The sequence below is a fragment of the Nerophis ophidion genome, linkage group LG12 (genome assembly GCF_033978795.1).
Source record: "Nerophis ophidion isolate RoL-2023_Sa linkage group LG12, RoL_Noph_v1.0, whole genome shotgun sequence".
Lineage (NCBI taxonomy): Eukaryota > Metazoa > Chordata > Actinopteri > Syngnathiformes > Syngnathidae > Nerophis > Nerophis ophidion.
In genome coordinates this window covers 44,196,107-44,201,446 of record NC_084622.1, presented here as the reverse complement: position 1 = coordinate 44,201,446, position 5,340 = coordinate 44,196,107, and the positions used below count along the sequence as shown (strand labels likewise).

Here is a 5,340-nt window from a genome sequence, read left to right as displayed (position 1 = left end):
GGTGCACAAACAGGAACGAAAGAAGCCCAAAACTAACAGGAAACACAAAAACATGATCCGGACCAAGGATCATGACATGGGTGAATTTGGAAATAGGATCAATGTGCTTTGAGTACCTTGAAGGTAGAAAAGCGCTATACGAGTTGAAGTGTTTTAATTAACTCATTTTATGTTCTACATAATGTGAATGCTCATATTCATCTTGGAGAAAGCAAACCTGCATGTTTGAGTACACAGTGGTATTTCAGTTTGAGCACATGATAAGATAAGGCCCCATCCATCCATCCATCCAATTTTCTAACGCTTATTCCCTTTGGGGTTGCGGGGGGCACTGGGGCCTATCTCAGCTACAATCGGCGTACACCCTGGACAACTCGCCACCTCATCGCAGGGCCAAGATAATGCCCCTTAGTTTGATATTCACGGGTGAATTGGATCACTTTTCGTAGGAGGGAGGCCCTAATTGGGACTTTGGAATGCAAAAGTTATAGCCGTATCCTTGAGAGGAGATTGCCTGTCGAGTTCAAACACCAACCTTTAAAGGCCTACTGAAACCCACTACTACCGACCACGCAGTCTGATAGTTTATATATCAATGATGAAATATTAAAATTGCAACACATGCCAATACGGCCGCTTTAGTTTACTAAATTGAAATTCCAAATTTCGCGCGGAAGTAGTATGATAAAACGTCGTGGTACACAGATCTCCAAAATACTGTGTAATTATGCCGTTAAAGCAGACGCCATTTAGCTGTGTGTGTGTGCAGCGCTCATATTTCCTTAAAACCCGTGACGTCTTGCGTACACGTCATCATTACACAACGTTTTCAAGACGAAACTCCCGGGAAATTTAAAATTGTAATTTAGTAAACTAAAAAGGCCGTATTGGCATGTGTTGCAATGTTAATATTTCATCATTGATATATAAACTATCAGACTGCGTGGTGGGTAGTAGTGGGTTTCAGTAGGCCTTTAAGTATTTGTTACTTAGAATATTTTCCCCATAGTAAAGTGTTACCAAAAACATATAACTTTGTCTTGAATTTGAAAAAAAACTAACATTTTATTTTTCACTAAAGAAGGGTTCGATGAATTTGCATATGAAACTGGTGGGGTTCATTACCTCCAACAACGTTAAGAACCACTGGTGTAAATTAATAATAAAAAAAAAATGTATGCTCTGCAATACACGCGGCCACACATGTGACGTCATAGCGGAAGTTAAGAAAAACACGGAAGTAAACACCACTCCGCTCTCAGCGTCTTCACATCACACATTACATTTGATCACCAAACATGTCAGTAATGTCATTTTAAGGAATAATACGTTAACTGTCAAGAAAGTACCTCAGCGGGCGTGTCTTAAACGAAGCGGTGTTCGAAAAAGCTGGGTTTGGGGCGCGAAGACACCGACGAGTAAGTATATACGTCACTCACTGTTGGTAATAACTTCATACTTTTTCTGATCCAGATTGTGGGAAAACGTATGGTTTGTGTTTTTGTTAAGAATGCAATTATATGGTATATGTTTGCAACGCTTCCACGCAGATGTGTGTCTGCGTGTGCGTCGCCAGTGGAAACTGTAGGTGCTGCAAAGACTAAACATTTGCTCATCAGCCACATGAAACCAAATGGTTATCCCCTTTTGTAAATTAACACTGAACTGGAAATGTCATCTTAAAAAATATACAACATAAAGTATCAAGTAACACGTCAATAATGAATAAAGCAAAACATGTTCTAAATCAGGGGTGTCAAACGTACGGCCCGTGGGCCGGATCAGGCCCGCCAACAGGTTTTATCCGGCCATCGTGACGAGTTTGCCAAGTATTAAAATGAGTTGCCTTTTTTTTTTTAATGAAATAAACTGCTGTTCTAAATGTGTCCACTGGATGTCACAATAGCAATTCTGTTAGGAATAGCAAGAGGTACAAAGTAAAGCGTTGAAACTTAAAAGCTGCTGTTTTATGTCGTTATTTGGCACCCTTACTCCCCAATAATGTCTTTGTGTGGGTTTTAAAAGCCTACTGAAAGCCACTACTACCCAGCACGCAGTCTGATAGTTTATATATCAATGATGAAATATTAACATTGCAACACATGCCAATACGGCCTTTTTAGTTTACTAAATTGCAATTTTAAATTTCCCGGGAGTTTCGTCTTAAACATTGTGTAATGTTGACGTGTACGCAAGACGTCACAAGTTTTTAAGAAATATGAGCGCTGCACACACACACAGGTAAAAGTCGTCTGCTTTAACCGCATAATTACACAGTATTTTCGACATCTGTAATGCTGAATATTTAGCAATTTGTTCAATTAATATTTGAGAAGTCAAAGTAGAAAGATGGAGTTGGGAAGCTTTAGCCTTTAGCCACACAAACACACGGTTATTCCTTGTTTAAAATTCCTGGAGGTGAAACTTTCCTATGGATCAGCGAACATGAATCACGACGGAATGTCAACCAGCAGGTTTCGATGAGAAAATTGTGGTAAAAAGTCGCTTTTTGCCGGAGATCAGCTGAGCTTGTGCCGTCCATAGCTGCCGTCGACTCCCCTGAGACATTGGCGTCAAGACACCCGTGGAAACACACCTCCGACTATCAGGTACTGTTAAACTCACTAAAACACTAGCAACACAATAGAAAGATAAGGGATTTTTCAGAATTAGCCCTAGTAAGTGTGTCTAAAAACATCTGAATCCGTCCCAATGCAATCACCTTTTTTTTTTTTTCTAGTCCGTCACTCTCAATATCCTCAAACACGAATCTTTCATCCTCGCTCAAATTAATGGGGAAATTGTCGTTTTCTCGGTCCGCATAACACTTTTTGTTGGAGGCTCCCATTAAAATCAATGTGAATATGTGAGGAGCCATCAACATGTGACGTCATCGTCTGCGACTTCCGGTAGAGGCAAGGCTTTTTGTCAGCACCAAAAGTTGCGAACTTTATCATGGATGTTCTCTACTAAATCCTTTCAGCAAAAATATGTCAATATTGTGAAATGATCAAGTATGACACATAGAATGGACCTGCTATCCCCGTTTGAATAAGAAAATCTTATTTCAGTAGGCCTTTAAGAATAGACGGTAATATCTTGTGTACTCGGATAATCAACTTTTACCTTGAAAATCATTTTTTGTCTTAAAAATCAACTTTTACCATTGCAAGATGCCTTGTTGTCGTCCTTTTTGGATAATAATAACATTGATAATAATAATAGATGGATAAAACTTCTTTCTATACACCCAAAATCCTTCGGAATATCAGAGCCATTATAGGCGGGACATGGACCAAACCGGTGAAATAAGGTGTCCACCAACGGGTTCTAGGATTACCGCTACGACAGGCACCAACTGAGGTATGAAAATATAGTGAGAAAACTTAACCCTTTTGGATAGTTTTACCTCCGATTCTTACGGTTTGTTGAGTTAGCTCTGGATTAATACGTGGACATGACAAAGGAAGTGTTTGATACCTCGAAGAGTTCACATGTTGTTTTTTTGTCCAATCCCAGAAAGACTGTGACTTAAAGTTTAATCCTGGCTTTGTAGATAAACTGAGACCATGTCTAAACTTATTGTGTTTTTGAAACTGCACCAATTTCCTCAGAATTTTCAACAAACTTGAAGTGTTTTTTCCAGAGGATTATTTGTGTTTTGTACGTTTTCACAACGTGCTTGTTCTATGTGTCTACATTAAAACATTCTTGTTCATACTGCATTAATATATGCTCATTTTAAACTTTCATTCAGAGAAAGAAATCACAACTATGTCAATTGACAAAAACTGTATTTATTAAACAGTTATTAAGCAATGGCACAAACGTTCATGTCATTTCCAAAACAGAAACTGCAAGATTGTCAGAGACATTTTAAGTGTCAAATAAAAACGAGCTGCATAATAGGAAATCAAATAGTGTTCGTCCTTCACTATGTGGTACAGTAGGTTACTACAGACATTATCTCCTTTTGTTGTTGACTTTTTTTTCATATGGTGTTGATCTGGAAATGTTTGTCTCTGCATTTTGATGGTGTGGCCGTGTAGCACCGAACGGAGATGTTAACATGTGGAGTAAGCATTCTTCATTCTCCAGCAAGTGACTTTTCAAATAATGCTACATTTTAGCAGTAATCCTTCTTTTTGTAGTAACGCTGTTGCCCCACACTTGACAAATTACGGTTGTCTGTTCAACATTTTCCCACTTGAAGCCAAACCACCGCCTGCTGTTTTTCTTCGGAATTAATTCTTCCATCATTTACATCTTCTTTCTCTCGTAATACCACTCGCACAGCTCTGCTAACATCACAGCTAACGTTACCCATGCTGCTACCTCTCTGCTCCGCGAGGGCGTATATGTATGTGACGTATGACGTGACAGTATGTGACGTATGTAATAAGGTGCGCTTGTTGTCTGTGAAAAGGAGACAGAAAGGAGCGAGAAGAGCCTGTAATGTAATGCCCGCAGCTAAAAGCAACTGCGTGAGAACGTATACTCGAATATAACGATATAGTAATGTTGTACATCGCACAGAGACAAACCTGCGATATATCGTGTATATCGATATATTGCCCAGCCCTATACGCACGTACAACACTTAAGACCTTCCGTATATCAGTATGTGGAATTATATTATGGAATGGATTAAGCAAATTAATCAAACAATGTACTGATTTAATCCACGTTAAGAAACTCTTCAAACTTAAAGTGTTTACAAAGTACAAAGAAGTAGAACCATGATCAACATTCTGAATTTATGTCATCCATCCATTCATATTCAAGATAATCTCACTCATCTCACTATATGAAATATAACTTATTTCAGTGGTCGCCAACCACCGGTACCGGGCCGTGGACCGATTGGTACCGGGCCGCAGAATAATTTTTTATAAATTTTTATAAAAAAAAAAAAAAAAAAAAGATACTTTTTTTTTTTTTTTTTTTTTAATTAAATCAACATAAAAAACACAATATACACTTAAAATTAGTGCACCAAGCACAAAAAACTCCCTTTTTCATGACAAAAATATCCCTTTTTCATGACAAAAAAAAAAAAAAAGGACACGTACCACTGTAATGACCAACATTAAAATACAGTAGCGCTGTAGGCCTACGTAGTCAATAAAAAAAGGCAGATGTTTTATTTAACAATGTTTGGCCACTGTAACATTACACGCAGTTTGAATAATAAATATGTGTTTGAATATAGGAAATAAAACACTGTACTTTAATTCAGTGGTTCTCAACCTTTTTTCAGTGATGTACCCCCATGAACATTTTTTAACTCAAGTACCCCCTAATCAGAGAAAAGCATTTTTGGTTGAAAAAAAGAGATAA

The 5,340-nt window shown here is 38.1% G+C and overlaps 1 protein-coding gene across 5 annotated transcripts in view; it reads left to right on the top strand.

Annotated features, from left to right (window-relative positions):
- Positions 1-1,222: 1,222 nt before the first annotated feature.
- trim44 (tripartite motif containing 44) overlaps positions 1,223-5,340 on the top strand; it is a 201,163-nt gene continuing 197,045 nt past the window's right edge. For all 5 annotated transcript variants that reach the window (XM_061917629.1, XM_061917626.1, XM_061917628.1 and 2 more), the window contains exon 1: positions 1,223-1,418. The gene's annotated coding sequence lies outside the window, so the exon portion shown is untranslated. The remainder of the gene's footprint in view (positions 1,419-5,340) is intronic.